The sequence below is a fragment of the Nerophis ophidion genome, linkage group LG01 (genome assembly GCF_033978795.1).
Source record: "Nerophis ophidion isolate RoL-2023_Sa linkage group LG01, RoL_Noph_v1.0, whole genome shotgun sequence".
In the NCBI taxonomy this organism is placed as follows: domain Eukaryota; kingdom Metazoa; phylum Chordata; class Actinopteri; order Syngnathiformes; family Syngnathidae; genus Nerophis; species Nerophis ophidion.
The window spans coordinates 48,077,454-48,097,853 of record NC_084611.1 but is presented as its reverse complement, the minus strand read 5'-3'; the positions used below and the strand labels follow the sequence as shown (position 1 = coordinate 48,097,853).

Genomic DNA, 20,400 nt, shown 5'->3' with positions numbered 1-20,400 from the left:
CCTGGTGGCCGGGCCTGTCCCCATGGGACCCGGCCGGGCACAGCCCGAAGAGGCAACGTGGGTCATCCCTCCAATGGGCTCACCACTCATAGGAGGGGCCATAGAGGTCGGGTGCATTGTGAGCTGGGCGGCAGCCGAAGGCAGGGCACTTGGCGGTCCGATCCTCGGCTACAGAAGCTAGCTCTTGGGACGTGGAACGTCACCTCACTGGGGAGGAAGGAGCCTGAGCTAGTCCGCGAGGTAGAGAAGTTCCGGCTGGATATAGTCGGACTCACCTCGACGCACAGCAAGGGCTCTGGAACCAGTTCTCTCGAGAGGGACTGGACCCTCTTCCACTCTGGCGTTGCCGGCAGTGAGAGGCGACGGGCTGGGGTGGCAATTCTCATTTCCCCCTGGCTCAAAGCCTGCACGTTGGAGTTCAACCCAGTGGACGAGAGGGTAGCTTCCCTTCGCCTTCGGGTGGGGGGACGGGTCCTGACTGTTGTTTGTGCTTACGCACCAAACAGCAGTTCAGAATACCCACCCTTTTTGGGCACACTCGAGGGAGTACTGGAAAGTGCTCCCCCAGGTGATTCCCTTGTCCTACTGGGAGACTTCAACGCTCACGTTGGCAACGACAGTGAAACTTGGAAAGGCGTGATTGGGAAGAATGGTCGCCCGGATCTAAACCCGAGTGGTGTTTTGTTATTGGACTTTTGTGCTCGTCATGGATTGTCCATAACAAACACCATGTTCAAACATAAGGGTGTCCATATGTGCACTTGGCACCAGGACACCCTAGGCCGCAGTTCCATGATCGACTTTGTAGTTGTGTCATCGGATTTGCGGCCTTATGTTTTGGACACTCGGGTGAAGAGAGGGGCGGAGCTTTCTACCGATCACCACCTGGTGGTGAGTTGGCTGCGATGGTGGGGGAGGATGCCGGACAGACCTGGCAGGCCCAAACGCATTGTGAGGGTCTGCTGGGAACGTCTGGCAGAGGCTCCTGTCAGAGAGAGTTTCAATTCACACCTCCGGGAGAACTTTGAACATGTCACGAGGGAGGTGCGGGACATTGAGTCCGAGTGGACCATGTTCCGAACCTCTATGGTCGAGGCGGCTAATTGGAGCTGTGGCTGCAAGGTTGTTGGTGCCTGTCGTGGCGGTAATCCCAGAACCCGTTGGTGGACACCAGCAGTGAGGGATGCCGTCAAGGTGAAGAAGGAGTCCTATCGGGTTCTTTTGGCTCATAGGACTCCGGAGGCAGTGGACGGGTACCGACGGGCCAAGCGGTGTCCAGCTTTAGCGGTCGCGGAGGCAAAAACTCGGACATGGGAAGAGTTCGGGGAAGCCATGGAAAACGACTTCCGGACGGCTTCGAAGCGATTCTGGACCACCATACGCCGCCTCAGGAAGGGGAAGCAGTGCACTATCAACACCGTGTATGGTGCGGATGGTGTTCTGCTGACTTCGACTGTGGATGTTGTGGATCGGTGGAGGGAATACTTCGAAGACCTCCTCAATCCCACCAACACGTCTTCCTTTGAGGAAGCGGTGCCTGGGGAAGCTGCAGTGGACTCTCCTATTTCTGGGGCTGAGGTCGCTGAGGTAGTTAAAAAGCTCCTCGGCGGCAAGGCCCCGGGGGTGGATGAGATCCGCCCGGAGTTCCTTAAGGCTCTGGATGCTGTGGGGCTGTCTTGGTTGACAAGACTCTGCAGCATCGCGTGGACATCGGGGGCGGTACCTCTGGATTGGCAGACCGGGGTGGTGGTCCCTCTCTTTAAGAAGGGGGACCGGAGGGTGTGTTCCAACTATCGTGGGATCACACTCCTCAGCCTTCCCGGTAAGGTTTATTCAGGTGTACTGGAGAGGAGGCTTCGCCGGATAGTCGAACCTCGGATACAGGAGGAACAGTGTGGTTTTCGTCCTGGTCGTGGAACTGTGGACCAGCTCTATACTCTCGGCAGGGTTCTTGAGGGTGCATGGGAGTTTGCCCAACCAGTCTACATGTGCTTTGTGGACTTGGAGAAGGCATTCGACCGTGTCCCTCGGGGAGTCCTGTGGGGAGTGCTCAGAGAGTATGGGGTACCGGACTGTCTTATTGTGGCAGTCCGCTCCCTGTACGATCAGTGTCAGAGCTTGGTCCGCATTGCTGGCAGTACGTCGGACACGTTTCCAGTGAGGGTTGGACTCCGCCAAGGCTGTCCTTTGTCACCGATTCTGTTCATAACTTTTATGGACAGAATTTCTAGGCGCAGCCAAGGCGTTGAGGGGTTCCGGTTTGGTGGCCACGGGATTAGGTCTCTGCTTTTTGCAGATGATGTAGTCCTGATGGCTTCATCTGACCGGGATCTTCAGCTCTCACTGGATCGGTTCGCAGCCGAGTGTGAAGCGACCGGAATGAGAATCAGCACCTCCAAGTCCGAGTCCATGGTTCTCGCCCGGAAAAGGGTGGAGTGCCATCTCCGGGTTGGGGAGGAGACCCTGCCCCAAGTGGAGGAGTTCAAGTACCTAGGTGTCTTGTTCATGAGTGGGGGAAGAGTGGATCGTGAGATCGACAGGCGGATCGGTGCGGCGTCTTCAGTAATGCGGACGTTGTATCGATCCGTTGTGGTGAAAAAGGAGCTGAGCCGGAAGGCAAAGCTCTCAATTTACCGGTCGATCTACGTTCCCATCCTCACCTATGGTCATGAGCTTTGGGTCATGACCGAAAGGATAAGATCACGGGTACAAGCGGCCGAAATTAGTTTCCTCCGCCGGGTGGCGGGGCTCTCCCTTAGAGATAGGGTGAGAAGCTCTGCCATCCGGGAGGAACTCAAAGTAAAGCCGCTGCTCCTTCACATCGAGAGGAGCCAGATGAGGTGGTTCGGGCATCTGGTCAGGATGCCACCCGAACGCCTCCCTAGGGAGGTGTTTAGGGCACGTCCAGCTGGTAGGAGGCCACGGGGAAGACCCAGGATACGTTGGGAAGACTATGTCTCCCGGCTGGCCTGGGAACGCCTCGGGATCCCCCGGGAAGAGCTAGACGAAGCGGCTGGAGATAGGGAAGTCTGGGCTTCCCTGCTTAGGCTGCTGCCCCCGCGACCCGACCTCGGATAAGCGGAAGATGATGGATGGATGGATGGATGGTAAACACGCTGCATGCATCGGACATAATATCCCACACAAGTAAACACACTACTTGTATCTGAGCTTCTATCAAAGATTTTCGATGCAAATTGCTAATATCCAATACTGGGGTTTTTGTTGTTTTCTTGCTGATATCGCACCATTAGCGATAGCATGCCGGGGCGTGCATAGTGGTGATAAGTGATGTACTTGCTGAGGGAACAGCGTAGAATCACAATCATGTTTTACTACAATAATGCAGGAACACCAGATTTTTGGGGTAAATAAATAAGAGACTTTAATAGCGTTGAATTGAGCCATCTGGCATGCTTGGTTGAGGACTTATTGATGATTAAGTCATAAGCCACAAGATAATAGAAGAAGACAAGCAGCCGCGTGTTTCAAGCTGAGCAAGAGAAGAAGAAGAAACTCAGTGAATTGACACTTTGTCTTTACATTTAGGGCTTTCCGCTATGTGACAAAGCGGACGATGCTCATTGAATTAAAGAAATAAACCATCAAAAGATGTGACTAACTTGGTGAAGTAGTTTATATGCTACCCTGCAGCACAATGACTCGATAATGCCAGCCAAGCGCGTTAGAATACAGTCTAAACGTTGGAGGAACTGCAGATGGTGTGTTTGACAGAGAAGGAGATACCGTATGTAAATGATAGGGCTGTGGAACATTCCATTCTTGGAGGTAATGATTCGATTCAGGATTGATTATCGATTCAAAATCAATACTTGTTTCATAACAATTGGTGTCAGTTCTATGATGAACTATACATTCCTCCATAATATACGTAGCTAAACAACTTCAATTGCTGTTGCTTAAAAGAAAACTAATAAGATTGTAGCCAAAAATGAAGTCAAATACAAATAAGACAACAGGAGAAGTATCGACAGTAAAGTAGATCAGATTTAGATAATCTACATCAGGGGTGTCCAAAGTGCGGCACGGGGGCCATTTGCAGCCCGCAGCTAAGCGTTTACCGGCCTGCCACATATTCTGCAAAAAATTGCAAAATTGATAGTATTTCAAAAATTAAAAATTAAAAAAATGTGGAATGAGGTGAAATCTAATAAGGAAAAAGTGGTAATGTTGACACAAAGCTGCCATGCAGGAAGTTGTTGTGTTCCTTTTGTCTTTATTTTCTTTTTTTCCATTGCCCCCAAAAAAAAAAAAAAAAAACGGGACAAAAAAAAAATCATGTTATAATGAATAATTACTTAAAAATGATCACTTTAAAATATTTTAGGTGGAAAAAATATTGCATATGTTGTGTGGTTGCCATATAAAAACATCAAAGTTTTGACAAAAGAGCATAAAACAAAAAAAATAAAACTTCAAACTTGAAATCGACAGATATATCGGAAGTTGATCTTGAAATTTAAGTGTTAAAAGTAAAAAAAAAAAAAGAATAAAAATGTATCACTTTATGAGTGGGGAACCTTTCGGATCTCAAATATATTTAGTAGGATTTCACGGTGGCAGAGGGGTTAGTGCGTCTGCCTCACAATACAAAGTTCCTGCAGTCCTGGGTTCAAATCCAGGCTCGGGATCTTTCTGTGTGGAGTTTGCATGTTCTCCCCGTGAATGCGTGGGTTCCCTCCGGGTACTCCGGCTTCCTTCCACTTCCAAAGACATTGATTGGCAACACTAAATTGGCCCTAGTGTGTGAATGTGAGTGTGAATGTTGTCTGTCTATCTGTGTTGGCCCTCCGATGATGTGGCGACTTGTCCAGGGTGTACCCTGCCTTCCGCCCGATTGTAGCTGAGATAGGCGCCAGCGCCCCCCGCGACCCCGAAAGGGAATAAGCGGTAGAAAATGGATGGATGGATGGATGGATTTTTTTTAACTTTTCATTGTAATTACTCAAAAATATTAAATAATTAAAATCAATGGTGTCCTGCATTATTGATCTTTGAGGGCTTTAATTGCTAAATAAAGGAACTCTCCCGAAGGAATCAATAAAGTACTATCCATCTAAATACTGCATATTTCAGTTTTACTATAAAAAACAAAGTTGTCTATGACAGAAAAGACGTAAAACCTTATTTGTTCTACTTTATATCAACCTCAAGTTGATATAGAGATTTACTGTAAGCATTAAATTAAAAATAATAATAATAATTTGACTTACTTTTAACATTTTAGTGACTGAGACCCTCTATGCATGGGGTGGCAAAGCTCGGTTGGTAGAGCGGCCGTGCCAGCAACTTGAGGGTTGCAGGTTTGATTCCCGCTTCCGCCATCCTAGTCACTGGCGTTGTGTCTTTGGGCAAGACACTTTACCCACCTGCTCCCAGTGCTACCCACACTGCTTTAAATGTAACTTAGATATTGGGTGTCACTATGTAAAGCGCTTTGAGTCACTAGAGAAAAGCGCTATATAAATATAATTCATTTCATTTATGCTCCCCAGGAGCCCTAAGGATTAAACAAAAAAAATCTATATATTTTTTTATGGTTTGAAAATGAAAAATATCAAAATGGCCTCCGCATGCTTAAATATTTCCGTGTGCGGTCCACTGTGGAAAAAGTTTGAACACCCTTGATCTACATCAACTATATCAGGGGTGCCCACACTTTTTCTGCAGGCGAGTTACTTTTCAATTGACCAACTCGAGGGGATCTACGTCATTTATATATATCATTTATATTTATTTATTTATGAAAGAGACATTTTTCTAAACAAGTTAAATGTGTTTAATGATAATACACGCATGTGTAACACATAGATGTCTTTCTTTCACAAAGACAAGAATATAAGTTGGTGTATTACCTGATTCTGATGACTTGCATTGATTGGAATCAGACAGTAATGATGATAACGCCCACATTTTCAAATGGAGGAGAAAAAAAGTTGTCCTTTCTGTACAATACCACATGAAAGTGGTTGGTTTTTAGCATCTAATTCATCCAGCTTCCATACACTTTACAAGAAAAACATTGGCGGCAAATTCCGTAGCTTGCTTGATTGACATTCACGGCACCCGAGGGTCTTGTGAGATGACGCCGGCGGCTGCCAGTTCATTATTATGAAAAAATGACAGAGAGGAAGGCGAGAAACACTCTTTATTTCAACAGACTTTCGCGCCGTCCCTTCCGTCAAAACTCTAAAGGCCGACTGGACATTTCTTATCTTCACAATAAAAGCCCTGCTTCATGCTGCCTGCGCTAACAAAATAAGAGTCTCGGAAAGCTGCCGTGCACAAGTGATGTGCACGCCAGCTTTCTGAGGGATCGCTTGTGCACGCCAGTTTTCCGAGACTCTGTATTTAGTTAGCGCAGGCAGCATGAAGCAGGGCTTTTATTGTGAAGATAGGAAATGTGCAGTCGGCCTTTAGAGTTTTGACGGAAGGTACGGCGCGAGAGTCTGTTGAAATAAAAAGTGTTTCTCGCCTTCCTCTCGGTCATATTTTCATAATAATGATCTTGCAGCAGCCAGCGTCATCTCACAAGACCCTCCGGTGGTGTCATTTAAGTGACGTCTTGGTGAAGATTGATGATCACTAATTTTTAAGTCTATTTTTTTTAGAAGCCTGGCTGGAGATCGACTGACACACACCCCGCGGTCGACTGGTAGCTCGCGATCGACGTAATGGGCACCCCTGAACTATATGATGTGTCTGAGGGCTGCACAGGAGGACAGATTTAACACAAGTTAAAAAAAAATTAAAAAATTTAAATCTACTTTCTTTGTTCTTTTTCTATCTCTTAAAAATCGTTACAAATAGGAATTGTAATTAATCAGAAAATCTTTTTTTTTTTTTTTTTTTTTTTTTTTGGGAAACCTAACAAATGTACATGAATTTTACATAACTTCATCAAGCTCAGAGGGGACAGGAACTTCTCTGTTGTGGGACCTACATTCTGGAAGCATCCATGTGAAACACACCCCTTTTAAGACTCTTCTGAAAACCCATTTTTACTGACTGGATTTCAACCCAGCATGAGACTTCGAACTATTTAAAACCCGGTTTTAACTTTTTAACTGCCTTTTATCTAACAAATTGCTCTTAAGACAATTGTATCGGCTCATATATTCATGTAAGTACACACACACACACACACACACATACATACTCAGTGGCCTAGTGGTTAGAGCAGTGTTTTTCAACCACTGTGCCGCGGCACACTAGTGTGCCGTGAGATACAGTCTGGTGTGCCGTGGGAGATTGTCTAATTTCAGCTTTTTGGGTTAAAAATATTTTTTGCAAACCAGTAATTATAGTCTGCAAATGATGTGTTGTTGTTGAGTGTCGGTGCTGTCTAGAGCTCTTCCATATCAGTAGGTGGGAGCCGGTAGGTAATTGCTTTGTAGATGTCGGAAACAGCGGGAGGCAGAATGCAGGTAAAAATGTTTCTAATGCTTAAACCAAAAATAAACAAAAGGTGAGTGCCCCTAAGAAAATACATTGAAGCTTAGGAAAGGCTATGCAGAACCAAACTAAAACTAAACGGGCTACTAAAGTAAACAAATACAGAATGCTGGACGACAGCAAAGACTTACTGTGGAGCAAAGACAAAGTACAACCGAACATGACATGACAATCAACAATGTCCCCACAAAGAAGGATGAAAACAACTGAAATATTCTTGATTGCTAAAACAAAGTAGATGTGGGAAATATAGCTCAAAGGAAGACATGAAACTGCTACAGTGAAATACCAACAAAAAAAGAGAAAGAGACACCAAAAATAAGAGTGCAAGACAAGAAGTAAAACACTACACACAGGAAAACAGCAAAAAAGTGAAAATAAGTCATGATGTGACAGGTGGTGACAGTACACCTATTTTGAGACAAGAGCTATAGTCATGCATGCTTGCTTATGCTTTAAGGTCATATCCAACAATTGCGACAATCCCATTTTACTATTAAGTGAGTTTAAATTTTAAATAATTTCTGTTGGTGGTGTGCCTCCGCATTTTTTCAAGGCAAAAAATGTGCCTCGGCTCAAAAAAGGTTGAAAAACACTGGGTTAGAGTGTCCGCCCTGAGATCTGTAGGTTGTGAGTTCAAACCCCGGCCGAGTCATGCTAAAGACTATGAAAAAATGGGACCCATTGCTTCCCTGCTTGGCACTCAGCATCAAGGGTTGGAATTGGGGGTTAAATCACCATAAATGATACCCGGGCGCGGCACCTGCTGCTGCCCACTGCTGCTGCCCACTGCTCCCCTCACTTCCCAGGGGGGGATCAAGAGGATGGGTCAAATGCAGAGGACAAATTTCACCACACCTAGTGTGTGTGACAATCATTGTTACTTTAACTTAACTTAATATGTGTATGTACAAACCCCGTTTCGATTTGAGTTGGGAAATTGTGTTAAATGTAAATATAAACGGAATACAATGACTTGCAAATCATTTTCAACCCATATTCAGTTGAATATGCTACAAAGACAACATATTTGATGTTCAAACTGATAAACATTTTTTTGTTTGCAAAAAATCATTAACTTTAGAATTTGATGCCAGCAACACGTGACAAAGAAGTTGGGAAAGGTGGCAATAAATACTGACAAAGTTGAGGAATGCTCATCAAACACTTATATGGAAAATCCCACAGGTGTGCAGGCTAATTGGAAACAGGTGGGTGCCATGTTTCGGTATAAAAACAGCTTCCATTAAATGCTAAGTAATTCACAAACAAGGATGAGGTGAGGGTCACCATTTTGTAAGCAAATCGTCGAACGGTTTTAGAACAACATTTCTCAACGAGCTATTGCAAGGAATTTAGTGATTTTACCATTTACGGTCCGTAAAATCATCAAAAGGGCTCAGGAACACTTCAGAAAACCACTGTCAGTAACTAAAGTTGGTCGCTACATCTGTAAATGAGAGTTAAAACTCTACTATGCAAAGCGAAAGTCATTTATCAACAACACAGAGGAACGCCGCCGGCTTTGTTGGGCCCGAGCTCATCTAAGATGGACTGAGGCAAAATGGAAAAGTGTTCTATGTTCTGACAGGTCCACATTTCTAATTTTTATTTGGAAACGATGAACGTCGTGCTCTCTGGAGCAAAAATGAAAAGAACCATCAGGACTGTTCTAGGCACAAAGTTGAAAAGCCAGCATCTGTGATGGTATGGTGGTGTATTAGTACCCAGGGCACGGGTAACTTACACATCTGTGAAGGCACCATTAATGCTGAAAGTTACATACCGTTTTCGGAGCAACATATGTTGCCATCCAACCAACGTTATCATGGACGCCCCTGCTTATTTCAGCAAAACAATGCCAAGTCACGTGTTACAACGGAGTGGCTTCATAGTAAAAGAGTGCGGGTACTAGACTGGTCTGCCTGTAGTCCAGACCTGTCTCCCATTGAAAGAGTGTGGCACATTATGAAGCCTAAAATACCACAACAGAGACCCCGGAATGTTGAACAACTTAAACTGTACATAAAACAAGAATGGGAAAGAATTCCACATGAAACACAATTTCCCAACTCTTTTGGAAACGGGGTTTGTGCATATATATATATATATATATATATATATATATATATATATATATATATATATATGTGTGTGTGTATGTACACACACGTGTTTATGTGTATGTGTGTATGTATGTATATACACACACACACATATATATATATATATATATGTGTGTGTGTGTATGTTTATGTGTATGTGTGTATGTATGTATATACACATACACACACATATATATATGTGTGTGTGTGTATATACATACATACACACATACACATAAACACATGTGTGTGTACATACATACACACGTATGTGTACATACACACACACATTGACATATATATATATATATATATATACATATATATATATATATATATATATATATAAATTTACTGAAGGGACTCTTCTGAAGGAATCAATAAAATACTATCTATCCATCTATATATACACACATTTACATACATACATACAAACACGTATACGTGTGTGTGTGGTGAATTTTACCTCCGTTTTAAATTATATATTTTAGTCTGTCCTTTATCTGTATTTCTTTGCGGTGTACACCCCTTTGTTTTTCAACTGTGGTTTATAAATAAAGTCGGTACGGTGGTATGGTATACAAATACTGCACTTGTTAGTAGTACATCCTAATTGTTTCGTTTTTAGACAATATTTCTTATCCAAAAAGTAGTTTTTACTTGTTTGAAAAGGCATGTTCAAGGATGACATTGATTGGAGTGAGTGAGGCAGTTACACACAGGTGTTATTGGAGGTAAGATATATATATATATATATATATATATATATATATATATATATATATATATATATATATATATATATATATATATATATATATTTATATATAAACAGACATGTATTCAAATCCTATCCGCAAACATTTGAACTGGAAGTACAGCTGTCGTGTTGAAGAGTCACCAGACAAATTGTCCATCTTCCCTCGCACTGCACTCTGCCCAGGCCCAGCCTCAAATAAGTCAAAGCTCAAGTGGGTGACAAGCATGCTCCCACCCGAGGGTCCCCCGAGCACCGGCCCTGACAGCCACCTCAAAATATCAAGTGGGAAAGTGCTGACACGGGAGTTCCACTTCCTGCCGTACTTAGCATAATCCGGGCTCCACTTTCTCTGGCCGCACACACGCACGCACGCACGCACGCACACACACACACACACACACGCACGCACGTACACACACACACACACACACACACACACACACACTCACAATGACCCCCAGTTGTCCAACTCACGGCCTGGGAGTGGGGTTTAGTTTAGTTTATTTATTATTTCTTCGGTCTGTGGTCTACGAAATAAAGACTTTTACATTCATAAATTGACAACATTCCAGACACAAAGGGTTTATTTAGACTGAAATTGAGCACTTATTTGGCCTAACCCTTTTAATACTCTCAATATAGTTCCTTTACACAACATATCATAAATACACCTCGTACACAACATGAAGTAATATTCAATAAAGAAAGAGGTTCCGCAGCCTCCGAAGCAGAACCTCCAGTTTCTGTAACAATTTCTTCCCTCAGGCCGTAAGACTCTTGAACGCATCATAACTAAATTATCCCCTCAGCTCCCCCCAAAATGGATTAACTCACTGGAATAAAAAAGACAATATAACATATATCCATAAACGTGGACGCATGTGAAAAAGTGCAATATATTTATCCGTACAGTAATTTATTTATATATATGTATATATATATATATATATATATATATATATATATATATATATATATATATATATATATATATATATATATATATATATATATATATAATTTATATGTATTTATTTAATTATATATGTACCTTATTGCTTTTTTTTATCCTGCACTACCATGAGCTTATGTAACGGAATTTTGTTCTTCTCTGTGCTGTAAAGTTCAAATTTTAATGACAACAAACAGGAAGTCTATGTCTAAGTCTAATATTCAAACATATACATGGTAAAAACCGTTGTGAAAAGTCCTCGTGTCGGTTCAACATTTGTAGTTTGATAAGGAATAAGCAACTTCATTTTAAGTAACGAACAGTAAAATTGCGGCGACATTGAGAGTCAATCAAGTCAATAACCATGAACTGTGCGACAATCATAGCATCAACTTATACGACCCAATAAAAAAAAAAAAAATTCCCACTCATGGCGCAAAAAAACCAACACAGAAAGTCATCGCACAACAACCTGCTCACTGAACTTGGCGGATATTTTAAAAAAACAACTTCCAAACAACACATGATTCAACAATAATCACACTCATTTAAATTCACTGCACTGCATGAAGGGAAAAATACAAAACACTCTCCACATTTATCCATGTTTGGCACATTTTAACTGCTTGATATTTGTAATTGATTACACAACTTTAACACAACACAAAATGCTCACTGAACTTGGCGGATTTTGTTTAAAAAAAAACTTCCAAACACAACACATAATTCAACAAAATTCTCCTTGGCAGCTTAGTCTAAAAAAACATGCTAATTTAGAATCTTGGTTCAGACACTTTTTTGGATAATTTATTTTGATTTGTTAATGGTATTTTAATGATTATTAATAGTTTTTTTAAATAGTTTGGTCATCCAATTTTAGTCAATTGTTAGTAACATCTTGTCATCTACAAACCCCATTTCCACATGAGTTGGGAAATTGTGTAAGATGTAAATATAAACGGAATACAATGATTTGCTAATCATTTCCAACCCATTTTCAGTTGAATATGCACAAAGACAACATATTTGATGTTCAAACTGATAAACTTTTTTTTTTTTTTTTTTGGCAAATAATCATTAACTTTAGAATTTGATGCCAGCAACACGTGACAAAGAAGTTGGGAAAAGTGGCAATAAATACTGATAAAGTTGAGGAATGCTCATTAAAAACTTATTTGGAACATCCCACAGGTGTGCAGGCTAATTGGGAACAGGTGAGTGGCATGGTTGGGTATAAAAACAGCTTCCCAAAAAATGCTCAAACTTTCACAAGAAAGGATGGAGTGAGGTTCACCCCTTTGTCCACAACTACCTGAGCAAATAGTCAAACAGTTTAAGAACAACGTTTCTCAAAGTGCAATTGCAAGAAAATTGGGGATTTCAACCTCTACGGTCCATAATATCATCAAAAGGTTCAGAAAATCTGGAGAAATCCCTCCACGTAAGCGGCATGGCCAGAAACCAACATTGAATGACTGTGACCTTCGATCTCTCAGACGGCACTGTATCAAAATCTGACATCAATCTCTAAAGGACATCACCACATGGGCTCAGAAACACTTCAAAAAACCAGTCACTAAATATAGTTGGTCACTACATCTGTAAGTGCAAGTTAAAACTCTGCTATGCAAAGCGAAAGCCATTTATCAACAACATCCAGAAACGGCGCCGGCTTCTCTTGCCCCGAGATCATCTAAGATGGAGTGATGCAAAGTGGAAAAGTGTTCTGTGGTCTGACGAGTCCACATTTCAAATTGTTTTTGGAAATATTCGACATCATGTCATCCGGACTAAAGGGGAAGCGAACCATACAGACTGTTATCGACGCAAAGTTCAAAAGCCAGCATCTGTGATGGTATGGGGGTGCATTAGTGCCCAAGGCAAGGGTAACTTAATCATCTGTGAAGGCACCATTAATGCTGAAAGGTACATACAGGTTTTGGAACAACATATGCTGCCATCTAAGCGCTGTCTTTTTCATGGATGCCCCTGCTTATTTCAGCAAGACAATGCCAAGCCAAATTTAGCACGTGCTACAACAGGATGGCTTCGTAAAAAAAGAGTGCGGGTACTTTCCTGGCCGGCCTTCAGTCCAGACCTTTCTCCCATCGAAAATGTGTGGCGCATTTTGAAGCGTAAAATACGACAGCGGAGACCCCGGACTGTTGAACGACTGAAGCTCTACATAAAACAAGAATGGGAAATAATTCCACTTTCAAAGCTTTAACAATTAGTTTCTTCAGTTCCCAAACGTTTATTGAGTGTTGTGAAAAGAAAAGGTGATGTAACACAGTGGTGCCCTTTCCCAACTACTTTGGCATATGTTGCAGCCATGAAATTCCAAGTTAAGTATTATTTGCAAAAAAAAAAAAAAGTTTATGAGTTTGAACATCAAATATCTTTTCTTGTAACGCATTCAACTGAATATGGGTTGAAAAGGATTTGCAAATCCTTGTATTCCGTTTATATTTACATCTAACACAATTTCCTAACTCATATGGAAATGGGGTTCGTAGAATAAGTGTTGTAATTATACAAGACACTTATTGAAATATAATGTTGCTATTTTAACTTGATGTTTCGTTGATACGGTGCATTCACGTTTGTTGACAACGCTTAGCATGACTGCACATGCTAATTCTTCAACAATAATTACACTCATTTAAATCCACCGCAATGCATGATGGAAAAATTGCAGAATACTCCAACCTGCTCACTGAATACGGAACTTCATTTTAAGTATCTAACAGAAAAATTGCTGAAACATTGAGGGTGAATCAGGTCAATAACCATGAATTCTGCGTCAAGCACAATATTTACTTGTACGGACTCAATCCATACAACCTGTCCCCACTCATGGTGCAAAAAAAACAACACAGAAAGTCAACACGAGGTCACACATAACAACCATGCTAGAATTAGAAGTCTATGTTAAAACACTCTCTACCTCTAACAACCAAAAAGCTGTGAAAACGATGATGGTATATTCCAAATTTTAATTATTTACTGAAATGGTGTTTGTTACTTACATACATACATACATACAACATACATACATACATACATACATACATTCATACATACATACATATACATACATACAGGATTCTATTTCAGTTACTTTGAGTTGAGTGTACAACCCACTGTCGCTGTTTTGTACTGTTTTTGTACTTATTTTGATTATTATTTCTCAACTGTTTGTAAATGTTGAAGTTTATGAATAAAGGTTTGTAAAATAAAAATCAAAAATAAAATAAAAATAAGCCTGCTCACTGAACTTTGTGGTTGTTATAGAGAAAAAAAAACTTCCAAATGACACATAAGTTGACAATAATTACACTCATTTAAATTCACCGCAATGCATAATGGGAAAAATGCAAAACACTCCACACTTATCCATGTTTGGTGGCTATGAGCTGCTTGATATTTCTGATTGAATACACAACTTTAAGGAGGACAACACAACCTGCTCACTGAATATGGAACTTCAATTTAAGTATCTAACAGTAAAATTGCTGAAACATTGACAGTAAATCAGGTCAATCTTCCATCAAGCACAGCCTTTACTTATGCGACCCAAGCCAAACAACCTTTCCCACTCATGGCGCAAAACAAACGTTTTGACAAAAGTCAACATAAATGGTCACACATAACCTGCTCACTGAACTTTGTGGATGTTATAGGAAAAAACTTCCAAACACAACACATAATTAGAAAATAATTACACATTTAAATACACCGCAATGCATGTTGGGAACATTCAAAACACTCCACACTTATCCAGGTTTGGCACATTTTAGCTGCTTGATATTTCTGCATGAAAGCTAATTTCCTATACTCTTAATATCCAATTATATACATTATATATATATATATATATATATATATATATATATATATATATATATATATATATATATATATATATTGGCTTGTGCAGCCCTTGGAGACAATGTTATTTAGGGCTATATAAATAAACATTGATTGATTGATTGGCAGAGGGGTTAGTGCGTCTGCCTCACAATACGAAGGTCCTGCAGTCCTGGGTTCAAATCCAGGCTCGGGATCTTTCTGTGTGGAGTTTGCATGTTCTCCCCGTGACTGCGTGGGTTCCCTCCGGGTACTCCGGCTTCCTCCCACTTCCAAAGACATGCACCTGGGGATAAGTTGATTGGCAACACTAAATTGGCCCTAGTGTGTGAATGTGAGTGTGAATGTTGTCCGTCTATCTGTGTTGGCCCTGCGATGAGGTGGCGACTTGTCCAGGGTGTACCCTGCCTTCCGCCCGATTGTAGCTGAGATGGGCGCCAGCGCCCCCCATGACCCCGAAAGGGAATAAGCGGTAGGAAATGGATGGATGGATGATTGATTGATTGATTGATTTATATATATATATATATATATATATATATATATATATATATATATATATTATGTTATTTTGATAACAGGCCCCCGCGACCCCAAAGGGAATAAGCGGTACACAATGGATGGATGGATGGATATTTTGATAACAGTCAAAAAGTGAAACTCCTGCAAACAACTCGGACCATCTCCGCGTCTCCAAATGATGTCCATCCTCCTCCCAAGAACCACGAGTGCCTGTTAAAGTTAAGCAGAGAGCCCCCCCCCCCATCCCCCCACCCTCACTGGGCCCCCCTGGATAGGCGCAAGCGGCGGCGCGTCCCCGACTAGCAAGTGTGTCTCTGTGGGAGGTGCGATGGCGGCGGATGGCGTGTGGGCAGAGGAAGGTTGGAGCTGGCGGTAAGTGTGAGAGCGGGACATCATGGACACCATTAATTGATAAACAGCAGACGAGGGTCCACCTCCACGCCAAACATGGACCGCCAAACATCAACAAAGGTCCCCAAAACCACAGGGGTCAAACTCACGGGCCCATTTTTACATAAATGTGTAGCTGACTTTATGGCTGGTGAAAAAAAAAAAATGACCAGGATTTTACAATATTTTTTTCTAAATAAAATACCGTACTGGAAATGACAGCAAAATACTGCAATTAACATTCATTTCACATTAAAATACTGTCAATATTACAGTGAAAATAATAACATTCATAGAAATATATTTTCACTTTCACAATTAATAATAATAATATCTAATATGTGTTTTGTTATAAAAAAAACTTAAATACCTGCCTATCAATTTGAGTTAGGAGTTTCCAAAACAAGTGTAAAACAGGCAATCATCAAATTGTGCAAGGGGGATTTTATTTGTTGACGTTTATACACGTGGCCCTGGGGGGCTGACGTCATTGTCACGTGACCCCCATTAACACCTTCAACATCCTTCCAACTACTCTCTAATTAAAAGTTCACTTCCGCTCGGCAAACAATCACCAGTGGAATCCAACATGACATTGAACGACAGTAAGTTTGGCGGTGGACGTCAAATAATTCAATTCATTTAAAAAAAATACGAAAAAAGTGAACTCACCGGAGAGTGAAGATGCGTGCGCGGTTTGCGGAGAATCCCGAGGAGTTTTCCTTCGTCTTCCGTCGCCCGCAAGTTGAAGTCCAGCGGCCAGACGCGCGCAGCTGCGGGCGGGAAGGCAAGATGAGTAAACACCAAACACCACGCTCGCACCGGAGAGAGAGAGAGAGAGAGAGAGAGAGAGAGAGAGAGAGACAGAGAGAGAGAGAGAGAGAGAGAGAGAGAGAGAGGTGCATCCCTAATTACGCACGTTTTGCGTCCCCTGACTGATATCCGGTGGCGGGCCGGGGGGGAGAGAGGGAGGGGAGGAGGAGGGTGGGGGGTAGGTGAATGATACGCAGGCGGCAGAAGAGGCGGCAAGTGGACCGGACCAGGCGGCAGCTGTCAGGACCACTTCAGACTGGAACTGACGATGCGCACCCAGATAAGAACAGCGCCGAGTGGAGAGAGAGAGAGAGAGAGAGAGAGAGAGAGAGAGAGAGAGAGAGAGAGAGAGAGAGAGAGAGAGTTGCGTGAAATGAAATAATGAACCCCCCCCCCCCAAAAAAACGAAAAAAAACAAAAACAAACGATGTGTTGATGAGTAAATAAAATGAAGTCATTCAAAAAATGTATGTCGGTATATTCACGGCAGGGACAAAACATTAGGTACACCCGCTAAGGATGGGTTGCGCGTGACGTCACGCTCTGAGGTCATGTGATCGGACTCCTTTTACACAGGACACCGGCGCACATGTGCATACCAACATACAGTCTCGCATATATGTACATATACATATACATTCACTGCACTAACACGCATATACACATACATGTACATTTACATTCACTGTACATACTGAAATACATACATATACACATATATGTACATATACATTCACTGTACATTCATACAAACATACATAAACACATACATGTACGTATACATACACTGTTCATACACACATACATATACACATACATGTACGTATACATACACTGTTCATACACACATACATATACACATACATGTACGTATACATTCACTGTACAAACATACATATACATCTAATGTACACACATAAACACATACTGTACATATACAGTATGTGTTTATACACATACATGTACATATACATTCACTGTACATTCATACAAACATACATAAACACATACATGTACGTATACATTCACTGTTCATACACACATACATATACACATACATGTACGTATACATTCACTGTACACACATACATATACATTCAATGTACACACATACATAAACACAAAATCATTTACTGTACATACATACATTTACATATATACACACACACACACACACACGTACATATAGATTCACTGTACATACAAACATACATGTACATATACATTCACTGTAAGAACATACATTTACACATACTGTACTTATACATTCACTGTACAAACACATACACACACTGTATATGTACATTCACTGTACAACATACATATACACATACATGTACAACATACACATACATGTACAAACCCATTCACTGTACATATATACATACAAACATACACATACATGTACATATATATTCACTGTACATATATACATACATATACATTCACTGCACAAACACATACGCATATATATGTATATACATACACACATAAACATGTATATATATCTATATATATACATACATAGATATATATACATACACATATATACACACAAATATATATACACACACATATATATATATATATATATATATGTATATATATATATATATATATATATGTATATACATATATATATATATATATATATATATATATATATATATATATATATATATATATATATATATATATATATATATATATATATATATATATATATATATATATATATATATATATATATATATATATGCTTGCTTATGGTTGTCCATCGAGTCCGATGACGACATCCACTTCTATCGGTGAGTTCGTTGGTGGCATAATAGCCCTATCCTGGATAGACAAATCCTACTGCAGGTAGGGCATGTAAATGTGGTGGTGGAAACGGCAACTGTAGGTGTATTCCTCCTGAGTCTTTTCTCCTGTCTCCTGGCTGTCCTATCCTCCTCCAGCAGCCGGGTGCCATCCTGGTACAGCTGACGCCAGGTGTTACAATCAGCAATCACACCTTCCAGGGCCTCAGGTCTGATTTTACACTTCCTTAGTGCAGTCTTCAGCTGGTCTTTATATCGTTTTTTCTGCCCTCCAGCAGAGCGACGACCATGGTGTAGCTGGCCGTATAGCACCTTGCGAGGCAGGCGGTCTGAGGGCATCCTTACTACGTGGCCCAGCCGTCGTAGTTGGTGCAGGGTTATCATGGCCTCAATACTCCTGCAGTTGGTTTTTGAGAGTATTTTAGAATGAGGCACACGATCACACCATGTAATCCCCAGGATGTGCTGTAGGCAATGTGTGTGGAACTGCTCTAGGACCTTGATGTGGCGGATGTAGGTTACGCAGGCTTCACAGCTGTAGAGGAGGGTAGTGAGGCAGATGGCTTGATAGACACAGACCTTTGTGTGGAGATGGATGTACTTGTTTTGGAAGACCCGACGCCTGAGTCTCCCAAAAGCTGCCGCTGCCTGCTTAATCCTGTTCTGGACCTCACTATCAACAGTGTTGTCACTAGAAAGAAAGCTCCCCAGGTATCTGAAGGATGGAACGATTGCTATTTATTCTCCAGAAACAGTGAAGACAGGAGAGGTAGATGGCTTGTTGGAGCTCCACTGGCAGAATACTTCCGTCTTGCTGGTGTTAACGGTCAGTCCCATCCAACTGTACGCTCTCACCACAGTAGCAAGAACAGACTGGAGGTCTTGTGGGCTGTGAGATACAAGAACGCAGTCATCTGCGTACTGCAACTCAACAATTCTCCCCCTTTGCAGTTTGGTGGTAGCCTGAAGCCTCCTGATATTAAAGAGGTTGCCATCTCGACGAAAGTCCACTGTCACACCGCTGCTGTCCTCGATCTCCTTGTGGAGAAGCTTGGTATCACATAGCAAGAAGATGTTGAAAAGCACTGTTGCTAGTACACACCCCGGCCTTACTCCATATGTACAGCGAGGGGGCCAGACTCTTGACCTCCATTGCTCACTCGAGCAGTCATTCCATCATGAAACTGACGGAGGATGTTAACAAACTTAATGGGACAGCCACACTTGAGGAGGACTTCCCATAAAAGTTCTCTCTAAACAGTGTCGAAGGCTTTGGAGAGGTCGGCAAAGGCCATGGCTATGTCCTGATGTTGTTCCCTAGATTTTTCCTGCAGCTGTCCAGCTGTGAAAATCATGTCCCCTGTGCTCCTACTCTTTCTAAACCCGCACTGTGATTCAGGCAGAATCGACTCAGTGATGTTATTAATCAGCCTCTTCAGCATCACTTTTACCAGAACTTTACTGGGAACGGCAAGGAGTGAAATGCCCCTACGGTTGCCACAGACAGCCTTGTCACCCTTGTTCTTGTAGATAGTGACTACATTGGCGTCTTTCCATCGTTGTGGGACATTCTCTTCAGCCCAGACTTTTGTGATACCGGTGCAATGCTCTTGTGCAGAAGTATCCTCCTTGCTTCAGTAGGGATGTCGTCATTACCGGGGGATTTTTTGTTTTTGAGGGAGCGGGTAGCTG

The 20,400-nt window shown here is 41.7% G+C and overlaps 1 protein-coding gene across 12 annotated transcripts in view; it reads right to left on the bottom strand.

Annotated features, from left to right (window-relative positions):
- Positions 1-17,127, bottom strand: part of LOC133555900 (receptor-type tyrosine-protein phosphatase delta-like) — a 453,427-nt gene extending 436,300 nt beyond the window's left edge. For all 12 annotated transcript variants that reach the window (XM_061905366.1, XM_061905382.1, XM_061905397.1 and 9 more), the window contains exons 1-2: positions 16,995-17,127; positions 16,748-16,848 (exon numbers count right to left, since the gene is read on the bottom strand). The gene's annotated coding sequence lies outside the window, so the exon portion shown is untranslated. The remainder of the gene's footprint in view (positions 1-16,747; positions 16,849-16,994) is intronic.
- Positions 17,128-20,400: the final 3,273 nt, after the last annotated feature.